This window comes from Mauremys mutica, chromosome 3, assembly GCF_020497125.1.
Source record: "Mauremys mutica isolate MM-2020 ecotype Southern chromosome 3, ASM2049712v1, whole genome shotgun sequence".
Lineage (NCBI taxonomy): Eukaryota > Metazoa > Chordata > Testudines > Geoemydidae > Mauremys > Mauremys mutica.
Genome location: NC_059074.1, coordinates 18,812,680 through 18,834,154, shown reverse-complemented (window position 1 = coordinate 18,834,154; position 21,475 = coordinate 18,812,680). Strand labels below are relative to the sequence as shown.

At 43.3% G+C, this 21,475-nt stretch overlaps 1 long non-coding RNA gene across 1 annotated transcript in view; it reads left to right on the top strand.

Moving 5' to 3' along the window:
* Positions 1–10,973: 10,973 nt before the first annotated feature.
* LOC123365837 overlaps positions 10,974–21,475 on the top strand; it is an 83,708-nt gene continuing 73,206 nt past the window's right edge. Inside the window, exon 1 of the long non-coding RNA XR_006577779.1 lies at positions 10,974–11,110. This is a non-coding gene — a long non-coding RNA (uncharacterized LOC123365837). The remainder of the gene's footprint in view (positions 11,111–21,475) is intronic.

Below are 21,475 nucleotides of genomic sequence, written 5' to 3'. Positions count from 1 at the left end.
TGGATACAAAATTTATATCCACAGATGCAGATATCCATGATGCTGCAGGACTCTACTGGGAATGCAGTGACAAAAGCAGCAGCATGTCAGTCACTGCTCGCAGAAGCCAGCACCCCACACAGGCAGCTCCTCCAGCACAGCTCTACCGCCCCCAGCCCCATCCACTGGGGCAGGCACCAGGCTCACCAGTGGCTGTGGCTGGTTATGTTAGTGTGTGCAAGCGGCTCGCATGCTCCTGTCGGGAGTCCCGTCCATGCAGAAGTCTGTAGGATTCACGGTAGAGCCCTGCAGCTCCACGGATATCCGATTTATATCCACATCTGTGAATATACATTTTGTATCCATGCAGGGCTCTGTGCTCATTATCCCACATGATCTCCAAATCTTTTTCAGAGTCACTGCTTCAGAGGATAGTGTCCCCCAACCTGTAAGTATGGTCTAAATCAGGGGTCGGCAACCTTTCAGAAGTGGTGTGCCGAGTCTTCATTTATTCACTCTCATTTAAGGTTTCGCGTGCCAGTAATAGATGTTAACATTTTTAGAAGGTCTCTTTCTCTAAGTCTATAATATATAACTAAACTATTGTTGTATGTAAAGTAAATAAGTTTTTTAAAATGTTTAAGAAGCTTCATTTAAAATTAAATTAAAATGCAGAGCCCCTCAGACCAGTGGCCAGGACCCAGGCAGTGTGAGTGCCAGTGAAAATCAGCTCACATGCCACCTTTGGTACGCGTGCCATAAGTTGCCTACCCCGGCCTAAATTCTTTGCTCTGATATATATAAAAACACAGATTGTTTGCTTGAGCCCTGCTTTCCAAATGATCCAGATCTCTCTGTATCAGGGACTTGTCCTCTTCATTATTTACCACTCCCCGAATTTTTGTGTCATCTGCAAACTTTATCCCTGATGATTTTGTTTTCTTCCAGGTCATTGATAAAACTGTTAAATAGCATAGGGCCAAGAACAGATCCCTTTAGGACCCCACTAAAAACACACATGCTTGATGATGATGATTTCCCCATGAACAATTACTTTGAGACCTATCAGTTAGCCCATTTTAATCCACTTAATTTGTGACATGCTGATTTTATATCATTCTAGTTTTTTTAATCAGTGTTGTGCTCTACCAAGTCAAATGCCTTACGGAAATATAAAAATATTACATTATAGAACTTTACTTCTTTTATCAATCAAACTTGCAATCTCATTAAAAATATCAACTTAGTTTGACAGGATCTGTTTCCCACATACACATGTTGATTGGCAATTACATTACCCTAAGTTAATTATTTATTAATCAAGTTCCATTTCAGCCACTCTGCTGACTTCAGTGGAGTTCCACTGGGGATGAATTAGTTTAGGCATAGCAGAGCAATCCTCTTGCTGCATAAATATTTATGATTTGAGAGCCAGATCTTCTACTGATGTACAGCAGTATCACTCCAGCTAGAGTTGAATTTGGCTTAGTCTATCATACAAAGCTTAAAGTATTCCCCGATTTAAGATCTTTTAGGGGAGTGTGGCAGGGCGACAACTCACCAGCGCGGCGCCTCCTGCTGGTCATCCTGGGAATTAGCTCTTCCAGCCCAGAGCACCAGCTTCAGGCTGATGTCTGGCCTGCCGCTGGCCCCTGTGTCCCTCCTGGACCCCAGTGCCCCTCTGTGTCAGGGTTCTGCCTCAGCGGTAACTCACAATCTGGGTCTCCTCACTTAGGGGAACCCCCAACCCTCTATCCCCACCTTGCCTCAGTGGCTACTGCCAGTCACCATCTAGCCCCTGCTCATTGGGGCAGACGGCAGTCTGTCACCCACACATCATCGGAAAGGAGGTTAGGACCAGCTGCCTCTGCCTATCTCTGGGCTGCCCCTCTGCAGCCCCAGTACCTTTTGTAGGCTTTTTAACAGGGCCTGCTAGGCTGGAGCTCCCCAGCTCCCTCTGCCCTTCCCCAGCACTGCTCCACCTCAGGTACCCTCCTCAGCTCCCAGGCAGCCCGGTGCTTCTCTCTCAGAAGCTAGTGAGAGCATCTATATTGAGCTTCTGGCTCGCAGCCCATTTATAAGGCCAGCTGTGGCCTGATTGGGGTGTGGCTCCCGCTGTGGCTGTTTCCCCAATCAGCTCAGGCTTTTCTCTCAGCCCCGGCCCTCTCCAAGGGCTGGCTTTTGACCCCTCTTTACTGGAGTGGGGGCAGCCTCCCCACTACAAGGAGTTTAAGTTCAACTGACAATAGAAACATGTAATATGAGAGAGAGAGAAAAGTTTGTGTACGCACACGCTCTCTTCCTGGTTTCTTATTTTGATAAAAGCTGAATTCGAAATTATTGTGTGTGAAGTAGGTCAAATTAACCATCTTATTAAATGTAGAGGCAGTTACAGAGAATCCTTACTATTTTTAACTTCACAACACAGAAAGTACAATAAAGCTACATACCTAACCTCTCTGACCTGCTTTAAAAATTCTACTGCATGATAAATACTCTTTTTTTTACCTTTTTTTCTTTGGAGAACTCTATCCTAAGATTTTTCTCATCAATGCAGTAGGTGTGTGAAGACATTGTGTCCTTTGGAGAAGCGTAGTTCTCTAAACCAGGAACACTCTATCCTGATATTGATCTTGGTAAACCTAGTTTTTCAGATTCTTTAAAACCCATATTGCATCTGCTCTACCGTTAATGATGCTTGCATCTAAATTACCAAAAGGCAATTAGAAATACAGATCACAGAGCTCAATTAGGATATAGTTATTCTAGCCATGTATGAACAGTCTAATTTTCCCTCATTATTATGGCATGCCTGGATTTTATTGGGAGCTTTTTTTCCCAAGAATCATGGAGAGCTCACATTAAATCTCAGTGGATATAAATGTGATATAATGGCAACATGCTTCAATTTTACGATTCTCTAGGTGTGAGTAGAACTCAGGACTTCTGGTGGAGAGACCGGTATAAGGTGATGTAAAGAGACTTTAGGGTAAAGATGTTCAAACGGCGCTACCTACATTTAGTCTCACGACCCCATGGACTTCAGTGGGAGTTGCTGTGTACCCAGTACTTATTTAGGTGCTGAAAAACTTGGTGTAGGACAGGACAGCATCGGAGTCAGTAAAGATATAGGCATATGTTTAATGATGCTCTGCTTTATATTTGATTCCAGGGTGTAATTCTGGGGCTCTGCTAGAAGGTATATAATCTCATTGTCACATGTGAGCATTTCCAGTGAAGGGTCCTGCCTTTTGTGTTTTTTTTAATAAAATGAACAAACACATTGTGGTTGCTAATAGAAACAAATAATAAATTATTAAAGATTTTAGGGGGTGTAGTAGGGTGAAGACTCACCAGCACAGCACCTCCTACTGGTTGTCTCAGGAATTAGCTCTTTCAGCACAGAGCGCCCTCTGCAGGCTGGTGTCTCACCTGCCTCTGGCCCCTGCGTCTCTCCCAGACCCCAGTGCCCTTCTACGTCCAGGTTCTGCCCCCACAGTAACCCACAATCTGCCTATCTCTGGGCCACTCCACTGCACCCCTAGTACCTTTTGTGGGCCCCTAACAAGGCCTGCAACCTGGGGTTTTGCTAGGCTGGAGCTCCCCAGCTCCCTCTGCCCTTCCCCAGCACTGCTCCACCTCAGGTGCTACGCAGCCAGGTCCTCCTCTCTCAAGAGGCTAGAAAGAGAGTCCCTTAAGCATTTGTCTCACAGCCCTTTTATAGGGCCAGCTGTGGCCTGATTGGGGCATGGCCTCAGCTGTGGCTACTTCCCCAATCAGCCTTTCCCCAGCCACAGCCCTCTCCAGGGCTACTTTTAACCCCTCTGGGCAGGAGTGGGGTGATCACCTCTCTACAGGGGGGGAATATACCAGCCAGGAGGTACATGAATATGCCATTCCCTACTCCAAATTCCTTGTAGCTTAGTTGCTGAAGGACTGAGATGCCATTAGAGAGGGAGAGGACCAGAGAGCTATCTAGCACTCATCCTGAACACTGGGAGTGGGGGGAACCAGTTAGGAAAAAATAAGAAGCCTCTGCATTTTAGTCAAGATTAAATCAAACTTGAACCAAGCTATTTCTGATTTTTCACTTTGGGGGATCACAAACGCAAGTGTACAGCAAGATAGGTTGTTTTTGTGGCATTGCATGCTGGGCCATTATCAGAATTGCCTCTTAACCTTCTCTTTGTTGAATGAAAAGTGTTGTTAGTTTCTCCACTAGAGGTTTTCCAGACCCTGGAATCATTCTTTTGGCAGCACTTTGCAGGGCTCCTTTGGGGGTCCCCTATCACAAATCCAAACCAGGCTTGAAAAAAGTGAAGTTAATTCAGTAAAGGTGGCAGCAGAGATACAAACTAAAGAATAACTACAAGCAATGTAGATTAAGAATCACAGTGAAAAATCAGACACCACCGTGATAAGCAAACTTATAAAAACATGGGGAAAAACTCTTGCATTCCAATGTTTACTTAAAAAAATCCGAGCATATGAAGGAATGTGTTGCATCTGAAGGTCAAAACAAAAAGAATATGTTATCTGGAATTAAGGATCCATCTATTCTGAATAAACACCAGATGGCTGTGATGTTTCAGTGGAGGAAATGTATACATGACAACAAGAACATCACAATAAAAGAACAAAAGTAGATATAAAAATGCAAGTACAAAACCATCTTTTGCACAGCAGATGGCATGTTACAGATACAGAATCAAAGTATCAGTGAGTCAGCTGCCAGAAAGTACGCTAGGTACAATGAAATCCTACAGATTGGGGCTAATGAAAGCATGATTAGAAATGGTATTAAAGAAACATTAACTTGGCACTAAGCTTAAGTCTTAAGAAGTTCCAGTTTTCTCCTCCTGTAAATTCTTGTATTTCTTGTAGAAAGTTTAAGGTGCATGCAACTGACTGGAGATATTTTTTAACCATTTTATTGTATCTCAACTCCAATACATATTATAACATAAGTCATTTTTATAGCACATTTCATGTGAAACATTACAAGGTGTTTTTAAATGAAAACCCAAACCAGCAACTACATCCTGAAATGAGACCTTTGACCAATCCAGTAGTAAAGAAAATGCTTTTGACTGGAGGCATGAGTCTTAAGTCACACAACTATCACTAAGGGTTGTGGGCAATGGCAGATTCAGCTGCCATTGTTTCATGGGACACCGAACTTTCCTTAGCTGCATATGCAATCATTATTGACTGGTACTTTTTGCAAGAACCCCTAAATAATCTGCTATGGCTGAAAGGTTGGTCCCTGAATTCCTCCTTCTGGTGTTTTGGAATCCTGAACAGGTACATGTGCACAAGCACTAATATCTGCCACAAGCCCTATAAAGCACACAAGTATGTGTGTGACTTTGAGCTTGTGAGTTGTTCTGTTCACTTTAGTGGGACTAATCACTTGATTGAAGTTACGCATTTGCCTCATGCTCCTAGGACACTGAAACATCTGACCCTGTATAAATCTTTTACCTGTCTGATCTTTGGTAATTCACTTAACTGCTCTGTGCCTCAGTTTCCCCCTCTGTAAGACAGGGATAATGAAGCCTTCTTCATCAGGTTCTTATGAGGTGTAATGAATGAATGCTTGCCAAGGTATTTGATTTTTGAGGTCCTCTCATGCATCTCCATGAAGAAGATCAAGAAGGGAGCAAAGATGTAGGGAGGGGAGGAGGAGGAGCAAAGATGAAGCATTTCAGCATTCAGTTTTGGTCAGCTGCTGACCTGTATCGCTCTAGTATGGCTGATGGAGATACGCCTTATGTATATTTAATAACTGAAACAATCTTTCAAATGTAGCAATTTCTAGCAAATCAGGGACCTGTTGCTCCAGGCTGAATGACTGATTTCTTGATGTGCCTGAACTGCACAACTTGGACTTTTCTCATACATGGCAGGCCAGGTTGCCTGATTGTCTATGACAACCATTAGAAAAGTAATGGGCATTTGCTCCAGGCACTCTTGTTGCCCAATGTCTTACTCCATAATTGATTGGTAGCTACTTCTGATGAGAAGCAACGTAGAATTAGAATTGACTGATCCAGTATTTATACCATGTAGCTGAAATATCAATACCTTAAAGAGATTCTGAAGCTAGCTAGCAGCTGTTTAAACACTTCTGAAATTAGGATAGCTCTTGAAACACTGGTCTCAAACACAAGGGTCGCATTTAATCAAATATATTAACATTTTAACCATCAAAGCAATGGTAGCAGCTTGTCTCTACAAAGTCTAGAATAATAACAACGTGTGCGAGACCCTCAGCTGGTGTAAATCAGCATAGCTCCATTGATGTCAATGAGCCCACATATGTCCTTCATGTATTGTATCTCAAAGGGGTGTTTGAGCAATTCTGGAAGCTGTAGTATAGGCAGGGAGCAGGTGCTTTTACCACCGTGTCTGTAGTAACATCCTGAAAAGGGAACAGTGTAGAACTGGCAGTCACTGAGGGGAATAAATGCCACACCCTCGTAAAAGGTCTATCAGCAAGTGAAAAATAGACAAAAGATATAATGCCACTTCACTGCTACAATTAGGCAAGAAAAGCATGTGTCCTGTGCTTGGCATTCTCTGCAGCTCACAGTGCATAGATCTGCATAGTCAGTGCTGTACTCGACTATAGTAACTCTTGTAACGCCCTCATCATGATCGTTTCTGAGCACTTTCTACTAGAGCATTAACATCTGTCCTGTGTGGTTCATTCTTTGTCATCCCCTTCCCATGGAGAGAATTGTGTGTGCAGTGGGGTGTTGGGCTGTGCAGGGTTTTTCATTATTTTATTTTTAAATATACATGCTGCTTGGTTGTTAGAGAAGGCAGGTTGAAGTGTACCCGGCACTTGGAATGGAAGGTGGTCTGCGATGGTCCTTAGTTCCTGTGGGAGTTTGTTCCACAGTCTTGAACTGGCTGTTGAGAAAGCTCTATCCCTTGCACAGATTAGCTTTACCTTTATGGTAGAAAGCTCCATTGTGCCAAAGGAGCAGCGTTGCCAACCTTGCTTTTCATCCTGGAGCTTTAGGCAATATTTAAGTATGATGGACCCAGGCCACAGTGCACCTTGAAGATAAGGAAGAATTTGGGGTGTGATCAATTACACCTTCCAGCAAAAACAAGTCTCCCTGGCAGCAACAGCCATAGGTGGGTTCTTGTTTCTGTGTCCTACTGAAAGAGATGACCCTGTGCTCTATGGCTCTTACCTGATTGATTTCAGATGGGGCAGTCAACCAGCTCCATGATTCCCTTTGCAGGTCTGCAGACACAACAGTGTCAATTTGCTTGATTGATGAGTTATAGAAGGTTTCTCCTGGTGGAGTCACTTGTGCAGAACTAGCCATATCCTTCCCTTTGAGTAATAAATCAAGCTGTAGGGTATTTAAATGGATCCACTCGGAAAGCAACACAATACTCCTATGCAAAGACTGGCTGCTGTTAAAAACCAAACCAACAAAAAACCTCTGGCTTTCAATTTTTACTGCGATGCTAATTATCATATCTGACGAGATCATTTCATTCTTAGAACATTCTTGGCTCATTTGTCCTTTTGTTTGTTATCTTTTGTTGTACACTAAGACTGAAGGCCTTGGAGGCAAACGCTGTCTGAGTTAGATGCGTGTACAGCATCTACTGCAGTGATGACTTGATTCCTGATTTTGGCCTCTGAGTGTACTGTAATATAAATAATTACTAACAAAAGGGGAGGAGCCTTTTGAAAAGTGCCTAAGAGTTTACTGTTTATCTCAGACACATCCACATTACCATAGAACCTGAGCACCTCATTATCTTTAAAGTATATATCTTCATAACACCCCCTCAGAGGTATGGAAGTGCTTTTATCCCCATTTTACAAATGGGAAACTGAGGCACATAAAGGCTAAGTGACTTTGGGCAGAGTGGATAATTGAACGTGGGTCTCCCACGTCCTATGCTGGCATCCTAACCACTTCCACCATTGAAAAGCAATGGGAGTTTTGATTTTAAGTCCCTTTGATACTTTTGAATGTCACACACAATAAATAGCTGTTTGTTTTTTAAATGCATTATTTTTAAGTTCATTTCTTCTTAAAACAATCTATGTTTATTTCTCTTTATTACATTTTAGTTTAATTCTGCCCTTCCCCTGTATATTTTGTAGCATCTTATTCTGTGAGTAGCGCTACTGAAATTAGTTGCATTGCAGTGCTACACCATGTGAGGAAGGGTGGCAGAATCAGACCGAGGGCTGGGAACCATCAGCAGATCCAGCACTCTGGTCACTTAAACACCAGTTAACTGCCCCTCTCCTTCCCTCTGGGTTGGACCTGACTGTGCCTAGTTAGCAGATTAGAATGGGCTGAGGAAAAACTACTGAGCTAATTAGTCCATTAACACAGAGGCTAGAAGATACAGGATGGAAGTGCTGGAGGCAGAGATAGGTTAGCAGAACAAGAACCAAGGAGGACCTGAGGGGAGAGATCTCTTCCCTCTCCTCCCCAGAGGGCTGAGGAGAAACTAATGTTGTAAATGTTGTGGTGTATGGATCAGTAAGATGGTGGGACGAACAATGTAAATAAACTACAAAGTGACGTTTAATAAGTGAAGGTCTCTGAGCAGCCTGTGTAGACAGAGCAGAAGACGAGAGTGGGTCCTTACCTTGTCACACAGACCCTTATAATTGAGCAGCCATTTCCCCTCCTTGGTGAAACAACATTAAGTTTCCACATTTGTAGGATATTGTCTCAAAGCTACAGAATGTTACACACCTGCCTATCATAGAAGGGTGGTAATAAGTGGCAGAAAAGTCATTCTTTCTGCAAGAAGAGAACCTATGTTCAGAAGTGTCCATCTACTTTTATAGTTCTCTTTACTGGAATACCTGAGCACCTGATAATTTTATCCTCACAGTACCCCTGTGAGCTAGGGGATCATTGTTATCCCTATTTGACAGGTTTGGAACTGAGACACAGAGTGCAAGTCACTTGCCTTTGGTCACACAGGAAATTTGAAGGAAAGCCAGGCATTGAACCAAATTTCCTGAGAGCTAGTTCTGTCCCTTGACTACAAAATCATCCTTCTGCCAATATTAATACAGTACAGAATAAAAACATGAGTTGACTAATATGTATAATTAATACATGCATAAGTGATTTTGTTTAGTTCTGCAAAGTGCCATGCAAATATATGTTGTAAAAGACACTAACTAAGAACAATATGTTCTAGAACTTGGAAGACAGGTGGGGTGATATCTGGATGGAGAAAGGCCAATGGTTGTCTCCAGAGACCCCGGAAAGCAATGACCACTAACCTTGACTTCACTATCTTAAAAAGGATAGCAAGGGACTTTAGATATAAGTATTTGGAGGAAGGAACCTACTGAGCTATAACCATCATCAGTTCATAAGACATAAATCATGTCTGAAAACCCAGTTGGCTTTCTTGATGTAATTACAGGGTGGGTGGGGAAAAATGCAAAATGGGGATGTATCTTTAATTTGAGTAAAGCTTTTGATACGTTACTGTATGAAAACTGGGACACTATAGAAATACTATGGTGTGATTAACATTGGCTGGCAGATCCCATTTGCTAGTGGATAAACTTGATAGTGGAAAGTGAGGTCAGAAGCAGTGAGCATTTCAAGCAATGGCACTGGGACAAAATGGCCAGCAGTGATAAGCTTTGGCTCAGATCAAGAGGTGAAACCAAGTGGGGTCCCAGAGATCAGACTTAGAACCTGCATTGTTGAAAGTATTCCACACTGTAAAATCCAAATTGATTACCCCCCTCACACACACACACACACACACACACACACACACACACACACACGCACCAAAAAAACAAACCTAGGCGGGATTGCAAATACCAAGAGGACAAATCAAAATAGCTGAATGATCTGGCAAGCTTAGAGAGATGGGCATAAACCGTTGACTGCCAGGAGCTGGGATTGGATGACAGGGGATGGATCACTCGATAATTGCTCAGTTCCAAATTCGTGGGCCGAGTGATGTACTGGCCACCGCTTCCAGCAGCTCCCATTGGCCTGGAGAAGCAAACCACGGCCAGTGGGACCCGTGATCGGCCGGACCTGCGGATGTGGCAGGTAAACAAACCGGCCTGGCCCGCCAGGGACTTTCCCTACACAAGCGGCGTCCCAAGTTTGGGAAACACTGTCATAGATCAATATCAGCTCTCACCACAGGTTGTCTTCACACACTTCTATTAGTTTCCTTGGTCTTGGTCTATTTAAACAGCCTAAAAGTGTTCTGCCTATCTTTTCTTTTGGTTTTTTTTCTGTACTGAGAGTCTTTCTATTTGCATCTTTAATAGGGCCTCCAGTACTGCTAAAGCCACCGGAGGTAAGCGCTGCCCAGCTGGAGCCTGCACCCCACCCCAGCACTGAATCCCCTCTCACACCCAAACTTCCTCCCAGAGCCCGCACCCCACACTGGCTCCTGCATCCCAACCCCCTGCACCAGCCCTGAGCCCCCTCCTGCATCCAAACTCCCTCCCAGAGCCCACACCCCACATCTGCTCCCACACCCCGACCCCCTGCCCCAGCCCGGTGAAAGTGAGTGAAGGTGGGGGAGAGCAAGCGACAGGGGGAGGAGGATGGAGTGAGTGGAGCAGCAGCCTTGGAGAAGGGTCAGGACAGGGGTGTGACCTTGGAGCAGGGGACAGAGGGCAGGGCAGTGATGGGGCAAGGGTTTTTGGGCTTGTGCAGTTAGACAGTTGGCAACTCTACTAATCTCTCTCCCTTAGAGTGGACAAGACAGGCAGTAATAGCTGAAAAGGAGCTATTGCAAATTGAGAGAGTCCACAGCTAGACCTTACTGGCTCTGTCAGGGGGTTGAGGCCCAGCCTACCTCTGACAGACTTTTCAAGGGGAATTAGGCAGCTCAGGTTCACCTGAGTGTAGTTAACTCACCCAGTCACTGGGAGGCAGTAAATTAGGCTGGGAAGCAGCTGGACGTGATAAAAGGTTAAGGGCCTCAGTTAGAGAAAATCCTCCAGAGGAAAAAGGTGGTTGTGTGAGAGAGGGTTTGCAGAGAGTGGTTCCCACCAGCAGACTGGTGAGAAGCTGCCAGACAAACAAATACTCCAAAAAGGGAGAAACAGGATAGGAGGCAAGGGAAGACTACAGAGGTAGGAAGAAGCTCAAGGAAGAACAAGGGCCTGAGGAGGCCTGGCTATACCTGTTCCAGTGAGGTCCTTGAGCTGGAACCCAGTGGAGTGGGTGGGCCTGGTTTCCCCTCTCTACCTCAGATGGGGACTTGTAGAGAAGAAATTCCTAAACCTAGGAGACCTAGAGCCCACCTTAACCCTTACTAGAGCCACACTCTGCCACCAGGAGGTGCTCAAGACGTGGCTGCACCCCCACTTCTGGCTCCTTCACAAATGTAAAAACCCTCTGAGCAAAAATTATGCTTCTTAACTCTTACCAGAGTGTCGATTTGTCTGAGTAAAGGCTGTACCTTTTAATGCAAAAGGAAACAAATGGGCGGGGGGGAATGGAAAATAACCTCTGGGGCCATATTCTGCTCTCTTTATTCATGTTGAGTAGTGTTTTACTCCACTGACATGAAGGGTACTGTATGTGCACTTTGTCTCCCCACTGGCTGGGTTGCAGGTGGGAGTGATTTGAGAGGGGCTGGGGAATGGAACTCTTAGGGGGTGGAGCCAGCTTTAGGAGTGGTAGGGACAATGAGGTGAAGGCGGCAGCATGGTGCCCTTACCAAACAAAACTTTAGTGCAGCATTTCAGAGCTTGATCTCCTCTCACTCATTCAGAAACACTTGATGATCCAGTATGAACAATGGAGTAAGGCACTGGTCAGCGTGTGGAAGGGTAGCAGCATCTACCCCACAGTTGGCTACTGACTAACACAGGAGCCCCAGAATGAAATTTAACTTTGCTGCAAATGAGTGTGGCTGCATTAATTGTGGTAGAGTTCTACGGTGACCTGATAGCAAGTGTAAAAAAATTGGGATGGGATTTCTTATAGGTGCCTCTATAAGAAAAAGCCCCCAAAATCAAAACTGTCCCTATAAAATCAGGACATCTGGTCACCAGGAATCAGTTTGGCTCATGAAATTCAAGCTGAGGTTCCACTCTTGATGGCCTCTGTGTATGAGGATGAGCAGCGAATAGTTACCTATGAATGTACACGTGTGTCTTGGCCTATGGGGATTGGGTACAGTGCCTATTGGCATTAAGGGGACTGACATGCATGGATTGATGGTACGATATAGCGAGACATGATCTAGCTCTGAATTACCTATCAGAGGGGTAGCCGTGTTAGTCTGGTTCTGTAGAAGCAGCAAAGAATCCTGTGGCACCTTATAGACTAACAGAAGTTTTGCAGCATGAGCTTTCGTGGGTGAATACCCACTTCTTCTGCTGCAGAAGAAGTGGGTATTCACCCACGAAAGCTCATGCTGCAAAACTTCTGTTAGTCTATAAGGTGCCACAGGATTCTGAATTACCTAGAATTTATCAGGAAGTGTCACTGGATCTGTTTTACTCCCGTCTAATGCCATTGATTTTTAGTGGAGTGACAACAGCATCAAACTGGCATAATGGAGTAGTGAATCAGGACCACTGTCTCCTACTCCCTACATTTAGATGCTATTGCTGAGTAACTGAAAGAATTAAATATAGAGGGTGTGATTCTTCTCTCCTCCAAGAATTTTTGTGCCAGAATAGCTTCATTGATGTCAGTGAAGTTCCTCCTGATTTATACCACCCTGATAGGATAGCTAGATCCTTAGCACTCAGGGGAATCTACATCAAACAGTGCAATGATTTCCACTGATGACAGAGGAAAAATTAAAGTGAGGGAAATGGATCTGAGATGGCGCATTCTGGTGGTGAAGACAGGAAAAGAGATGAGGGGAATAGAATCTTCACTGTAGCCATACAGCATCTGTCTGACAGCTAAGAACAAAAACAAATTAAAGCAGCCGAAACGTTACCAAGAGCGGCGAGAGGGGCTCTTAATTAAAATGTCACTGTATTTGGACCAAAAGAGAAACCCTAACTGTAACAAGCAGGGGAATTAGACTCTGCAGCCGGTCAGCATGATGAGAGAGAGAGAGAGAGAGAAGGATTAAATGAAAGCCATTATAACTTCTATGAAAGAAGAATATTTTAAACAATAATAAGGTAATCTTGATGCACAGGATGTGTGGGAAAGCACAACAAATGTTACGTTATTGCATTGAGACTGGGCAATATACATGAATGACACTGAGTGTGATCAGATAGGAAATCATGTGAAAACCTTTCCACACAGATGCTTTGTGTGAGACCAGCTCTTGTGACTTTTTTATTGTGAATCTCATGATATTTGGTGTATTTCTTAAAGCCCCATCTCTTGAAATCAGGGGAGTACATGAGATCCTCAGCTTGCCATATAAAAAATATGTTTCTAGCCCTCATGGTCATGGGGTAAACCTTGAAAAGTGACCTAAGTTCACCCTCTAGGTTAAAATCAGAAGGTAAATATAAAGCACCCAATATATTATTATGTTGAGTTTTCAGGATTTTTAAGACAATCACATTTTTTTGGGGGAGAGGGGGAAGCTGGGAAAGGGGAGTCATGACTTTCGAATATTTGGGTTGGTAATATTGGATAGTCTAATGGTGTCTTCCAAGGCTTTTTTGAAGTCAATGAAAGTTTAAGGGGGTTTGGATCAAGGTTCAGAGCTGGCTGAATGATTTATTATGAATAAAATTGCTATTGCTATTTAAATAGTATTGCAATAATACCGAGCAGCCTCAGTCAGGATTAGAGCTACATGGTGCCAGGCTCAATGACTCAATGAGCTTATTATCTAAATGAAAAGACACGGAGGGTGGATATGGTGGCAAAGAGCATCGGATGAGTGTGAATTGAGGTTTTCTGGTGAGTGAATTATCTGTAAGCTTGGCCTGATCTCCTAGTTCTTAATTATTGGAAAATTGGCATGAATAACTTTCAGATGATGGGAAGTCTGCAAACTTTTCACTTTTGGTGAAATTCACCCTTGTGCAGCTGGCCAGTTTAATCTCACACATATGTCCTCAAAATGAGGCTTCAGTAGTGCCTATCCTTTGCGCTAGTCCTCAGCACAGTGGTACTTAACTGTTATTCATCCTGTGCCTAAATGTGGGCAAGGTTCTGGGGGCTAGCGAACAGGAGCAGTGGATGGGGGAGTTTCGCAAGGGAGTTTGCCAGGTGAAGGAGGAGAGACTATGTGATTGTTGGGGTGAGTTGTTTGCAGTGTGCTTGTTTGAAGATTATATTGTGGTCTGTTTTGGGGGCTGTGTGCTGAGCCAAGTGGCCTGCTAGACTAGACTGAAAGCTTATTAATGAGGCTCTAGCCTTTTTATCCTTATGGAGAAAGTGAATTGAGAAGTGTTGTTTAACCCTTCACATAACACAAGAACCAGGAGATCACTCCCGAGGAATTTAATAGGTATCAGGTTTAAAACAAACATAAGGAAGTACTTCTTCACTCAATGCACAGTCAACCTGTGGAACTCATGGCAGGGGATGTGGTGAAGGCCAAAACTATAACTCAGTTCAAAAAAAGAATTCAATAATATCATGGGGGATAGGTCCATCAATGGCTATTAGCCAAAAGGGTCAGGGATGCAGCCCCATGCTCCAAGTGTCCCTAAACCTCTGACTGCCAAAACTGAGACTGGATAACAAGGGATGGATTACTGCATAATTGCTCTGTTCAGTTAGTTTCCTTTGAAGCACCTGGCACTGGCCATTGTCCAAAGACAGGATATTGGGCTAGACTGACTATTGTTCTGACCCAGCATGGCCATTCTTTGTTTCATCACAAAGAATAAGAACATGCTAGATAAATCTCAGATCATTATCACTGGGGGGAAAAAGGTGGCATGGGCTTTGCAAACAGATACAGACCAGTTTTGATTAAATGTTGTCTTCCAATCTTGATGTCTTTAAACAAGATTATTTGGTGTTGATTGCTTCCTTCAGAGAGTCCTCCAGTATATGCTCAGTTGACAAAAATACCAACTCCCTCAAAGATCTACACAGGATGAATTTCTAGCCAAAAGAAGCAGATGAGACTTCCCTATGTGCCCATCCAAGCTCCCTCTAGCTCAGCTAGAGAGGTGACTGCAGGGCAGTGCATGTAGCTGTGGTCACCCAAGGCTCACATAGGGGAAGGCAGGAGAGAGATCTGGGAGGCCAGAATTTAGGTGGCTAGAAAAGAGATTAAAATCCAGGACTTCCATGGTAGCATTATCTGAAATGTTTCCATTTCCACTACTTAATATATTAGTAACAGAAAGAATCCTAACACTGGTATTTGTCCATTGCTAGATGGAAATGGTAGAATGATCAATAATAATGCAGAAAAGGCAGAGTGTTCAATGAATATTTCTTTTCTGTACTTTGGAAAAAAAAGAGATAGTCTTAGACTTGAAAGTCAGAAGGGACCATTATGATCATCTAGTCTGATCTCCTGCACAACGCAGGCAACAATCTCACCCATCCACTCCTGTAAGAAACCCCTAACCAATGTCTGAGCTATTGAAGTCCTCAAAAAATGGTTTAAAGGCTTCAAGGTGCAGAGAAGCCTTCAGCAAGTGACCCGTGCCCCACGCTGCAGAGGAAGGCGAAAACCCCCCAGGGCCTCTGCCAATCTGCCCTGGAGGAAAATTCCTTCTTGACCCCAAATATGGTGATCAGTTAAACCCTGAGCATGTGGGCATGACTCACCAGCCAGACACCCAGGAAAGAATTCTCTGTAGTAACTCAGATCCCACCCCATCTAACATCCCATCACAGGCCATTGGGCATATTTGCCGCTAATAGTCAAAGATCAATTAATTGCCAACATTAGGCTATCCATAGTTTCATCATATGGTAATGATAAAACTCTTTCCACCCCCAGCCCAGACACCTCTTCCACACCCTGAACCCTTCATTCCTGACTCCACCCTGCAGCCCTTCCCACACCCCAAACTCCTCATCCCCAGCTCCATTGGGTTGTGGGCATCAACAATTTTCTTCAACTGGGTCAGCTGGAAAAAAAGATTGAGAAACACTTTTCTAGACAACAAAGATTCAATTTGCTAGTGAAATACAAGTATACATCACACATTTCATTACAGCACAGTCCCATTTATCTGACAGGCCTGGGGGGACATTCAAAACTTTCAGATAACTGGGAATTTGGACAAACGGAAGTGCTAGAGACTCTAGTGCTAGAAGCAAGAGGAGGCAGGAGGAGGGGGTAGGAGCGAACTGCTTTGCCCCTGCGTGCTGCAGTGTTGGTGGTCCCAAGGAAGGAAGGATGGATGAGAGAGTGAGGGAGAGAGAAGCAGCTGCAGGAGACAGGTGCCTCCTTGGTGCGGCTTGAGCATTTCCCATAACTGACAGCCCTGGGGGAGCAAGGCAGCCCTGCCCCTCACTATTTGCACTACTGCTTGTGGAATCCTGCGCTGTCAGTGTCGGGATGCCCTCAAGAAGCACCAAGTTAGCTCCAGTCTCCTGTGGCTACTCTCCATCTCCCTCCCTCTCTCTTCACATAAAGCAATTAAGAAATGATAAAAAGAAGAATAAAGATGGTTAGATCTTGTTTATGATATTTCCTGGCACTGGCAGCGCTGAAGGAGGGAGCCGGCCCTGCCCCTCACTATTTGTACCAGTTCTTGCAGAGCACAGGGAGGACAGTGCTTGGAAGCGTGCAAGCAGTACTAAGGAGGCTTCTGTCTCACATGGCTACGCCCCCTCTTCCTGCATCTGTCATTCTTTCCTTCCCCTTTTCTCTACTTCACCCTCCTCTCTGCCTCCCTTCATTCCCTTCCCTACTCTTTTTCCCTGAACTCCCCCTCTTCTGAGAATCTCTTCCTGAACTCTTCTCCTTCCGACCTTCACCTTTACCCCTTCTGTTTCTTTCTTGTGTGTTTCTCTCTCTCCCCTCACCTTTTCTCTCCTCCTCACATTATCTCTCATTCCCCCCCCCACCTCTTTCTGTCTTGCTGTCCTCATCCCTAACTCCTGAAATCCTCCCAAATCACAGATCCCACAGCTTTAAGGTTAATCAGCAGCTGATTAACACACAGCTACAAAGTGGACTGAATGATTACAATGGCTCCTTCTGGTCTTGGAACCTATGGATTTAGTAGATGCCCTTGATACTAGAAACTCCACTGGGCACTGCCACACCAAGAATCTCCAGTGTATAGGATGCTCCTGTCCTCCCCATCAGGCACTGGGGAAGTATTGGGCATGCCTGTTGCCAGTGCAATATCTGGCATTCCTCTGTCTGGAAAAGACAATGGCTTTAAAAGGCTAGAATTTAAAGGCGTGATATTTGCTCCCCCTAGGCTTTATCTCAACCATTTTAGCCTGTGATCAAGGCAGTACGGCTTTTTTACATTAGACTTAAATTGTGTGAACTAATGTGCTAATATCAAGCCTTAAATCCTAGTCTGGACGAGGCCATTAGGAGCATTGTAGTGGGCATCTCTGACTCCACTGTGGGGAAAATACTTTGGAAAGAGTGTAAACAGGCTGTGCTAGCTCTTTAGTGCAGGTTACAGGTAGGCAGAAAAGTGAAATTGTTAATGTTGCATGGCTGTTACTTAAAAAAAAAAAGCCAAAAAATATTCTTAGAAGCATGAGTACAGCTGAATTAAAAGGGGAACGAAGAAGGTGAAGAGTAAACCAATATGGCTAAATGGCAAGGTTTGACAGGCTATCAAGCCAAACAGAAAACGTTCAAAAATTTGGACTCCGACCACAGCAAATTACAGCAGACAGTGACTAAGAGGGGAAATCAGAATGACCAAAATGGACTTTGAAGAGCAGATAACTTAAAGATGTAAAAGCAAACCAGAGAGTCTTTATGTACAAAGAAATAGGAAGTTTGAAAAAGAATCAGTAGGTTTGTTGGATCACCAAGGGTTAAATCGGTAATTAAGAAAGATAAGGACATTGCTAAGAAGCTAAATGATTTATTTTCATCAGTCTTTACTGCTGAGAATGTTGGGGAGAGTCCTATCCCAGATCTGCTCTTTTCTGGTAATAAAGATGAGATTGACAGATAATCTAAAAACAATAAGTCAATAGTTCCAAAGGGTAAGAGTTCTAAAAGCTTAAGTATGGAGTAGCTGAGCTGCTAACAAAAATATTCAATCTCTTGCTTAATCTCTCGTGCCCTATTTCAGAGGATTGAAGGGTAGTAAATGTTGCACTTATGCTTAAAAATGGCTTTAAGGTGCCCCAGGGAATTGTAGTAGACTAGTAAGCTTTCCAACTGTACCTGGCAAACTGGTTGAAATGATATTACAGAATAATATAACACCTGTAAGAGCATGATATATAGTTACTAACCAGCATGGTTTCTGCAAAGGAAAATCTCACCAAGCTCAATTCTCTGACCATGTTAATAAAGTAATGGAAATGGAGAACCAGCTAACATTATTCACTTAGACTTCCAAAAGACTTGACAGGGTCCTGCATAACAAGCTACTAAAAAACTCAATATTCATGAGGTCAGAGGCAAAGTGGTGTCTTGGACTTAAATAAAAAAACTGGCTAGGAAGCAGAAAACAGGGTAGGAATAAAAGGTGAAGTTTCATCATGTTAAAAAGTTCATAACAGGATGCCTCAAAATTCCACACTAGCTCCTGTGTTTAATATATTCAGTAATGACCTGGAAAGGAGGTTGAGGTAACAAAATTTGCAGATGACGACAAGATTATTTAGGTTAGACATGGGCAGAGAGGACTGGGAGGAACTTCAGTGAGGGTTAAACAAGGCATGTGAATGGGCAGCCTGATGGCAAACAAAATTCAGTGTTGATAAACGCAAATTAATGCGCACTGGTGGGAAACACCAAAAGTACTCGTACCTCAGAGGGTTCCAGATAAAGTCTATCAACTCAAGAACTTTTGGTGTCGTAGATGATTCTATGAAGACCTCTGTTTAATGTGCAGCTGTGGTTAAAAAAGCAAAGAAGATGCTAAACTGCATAAAGAATGAGCTGATACATAATCAAAGAATATAATGTCTTTCTTTATAGAAATCAATGGGGTGGCCTCACCTGAAATATTGTGCGTGGTACTGGTCACCCCATCGCAAAAAGGATATTGCAGAACTAGAGCTGGTTCAGAGAAGAGTAACACACATGATCAAGGGGATAGAAAAAAATCTCAGCTGCATTGAATAAACTGAAATTATTTTAGAAAGGAAGTGAATAGGAGGAGACACAACATTATATTAGAAAAGGTAGAGCAGGAACTTTTGATCTTCCTGTCTCCTAATACAAGAACAAGGGGGCAAAAAATGCAATCCCCAAACTCCATCAAAACACTACATTGTGCACAGACTTCTCTCTCTAGGGAGAGAGATGTAAGTCATGTTGTTTAATGGACATGGGAAGGTGCTTGGATGTTACAGTGAGGATGATATAAGAACCTACAAGGAACACATTTTATTAAATTCAATAAAAGCAAAAGGGTGGAGATATTAAAAACTAATAAGTACTTTCCCACATAATAGCTCATTAAACTGAAACTCGGTGCCACATGAAATCATTGAGCCAAGAACTTAACAAGACTCAAAAAGGATTGATATTTATACAGATATCAAGAATATTCAGCGTTGTTATAACTAATGATGACAAAACTTGGATATTAAACCTCATGTGTCAGGGCTTATAGTAACTATTACAGATCAGGATGAGACCTAATGTGGGATGTAGATTATCCTTCATGTGCCAACAGCCCTGCAGTAAACACCTTCTTTGGACATATCTGGAAGTGGCCACGGTCCTAGCTGAGTTACTGGATGGACCTTGAGTCTGATCCAGTAAGGCAATTCTTATGTTCCTGAGTCAGTCAAGGACAAAGGCATTTTCACATCTTCGTCCTATGTCGTCTAGCTATCAGGAAAAAATTCTGATCAGGGAGATGTATTTAACTGTAGACTAGTTTCCCAAGGGAAAGGGTGGAAGCCTGTCAAATGAGCAACTATAACAAGATCAGATAAAGCACTAGGAAATGTAAGGAATAATTGGTGTCATGGGGATGGACTAACTAGTGTTTCTCAACTACTGTCCATGGACTGGCGCCAGTCCCTGAGATCTTCTTGACCCGTTTAGGAGGGCAGCAAGCTGGTGACTGATATCAAAAAGGTTGAGAAACATTTGTCTAAAGGAACAAATAGATGTTTTTTCCATCTCTTATTTCTATGAATATTCTTGTGGGTCTTGAACATTTCTCCATGTGTTTCTCTTGTCGCCTCTTACGCAGCAGCTCTAGGGGCAGGAAGGATCTCTTCCTTGTCATATGCAACTAACATGTATCCGGCTCAGAAAGACCAGACCCATCTAATAAATACCTTCTCCACATGGAACTTTATTGGCCATTGTTGCATTTATTTCATCTTTGTTTCTAATTAGTCTTGTTCATTTTACTCCGTTTCATTCTGCTGTATGTTTAGAATCAAACCTGAAGTACTATAGTGATCGATGGTGCCAGATGCTCAGATGGTATAAATAGGAGTAGCTCCATGGAAGTGGAGCTATGCCAATTTACAACAGTTAAGGATCTGGCCCATAGTGTCATCATGTAACTTCAGTAGTGTGGGGCTGCAGAAAAGGGGGAAAACTCGTGGAAGTACGATACGGCCAGTGAAAAGCCACTAAGAACCTCTTCCATAAGCCATATCGGTCAAAAGCAACCACTTCACACCATCTCATGTAGTTTTCAGTGTATTATTTGACCTTTGCTTAAAGGCCACTTCTGCTGGGTGATTGGCATTTGCTGGTCCCTTAGGTTGTTAAAATAGGCTGCACTGTATTTTATTACCTTGTAAGTCAGGAAGTAATTTTTGTTTTGTGCTGTTTCCCTGAGACCACCTTTCTCCTTCAACAAAAATACAAAGCAGTTCAAGATCAAGAGAGGGAAATGTGTCCTCTCCTGTGAGCTAAAAGATTTGATACTTAAACCTTTTTCAAAAACACGTATAAAATCATGACAGTTTGCACAAGGGAGGGGTGGGGGAATATGGCAAAATGTAATGATTAATTTCCAGTGCAGTGGGCCTCTGGGGAAAAAACATTGAGCTGTAATGAAACTGTGGCTCACATATTTGTGCCTATCTAGGTTAAGAGGAAAAAATGGAGGGTTTTTCTCCTTCGTGAAGCTTTTTGGCACCAGAGAAAATGTGACATTGATGTTTTTGTTTACTGTTTTATTTTTAAAAATACTCAATAGACATTTGACCTTCCTGACACCCTAATGCTGCAGTGGGTGGAGGGAGAAATATATTTTCTAAGAGATACAAACCAGAACTTGCTTATTATTAGTCAAAGGACTGGATTCCTTCAAACTCTTTTGACATGCATGCCTTCAAATTGTCTAATGAACAGGTTCAAGAGTTTTTATAAGCATCTTCACAAGAGTTGATGTATTGACAGAGCTGGTGAGGTGGGTGGCCTTGTGATCGATGGCATCTAAAGAGATCAGAGTTCA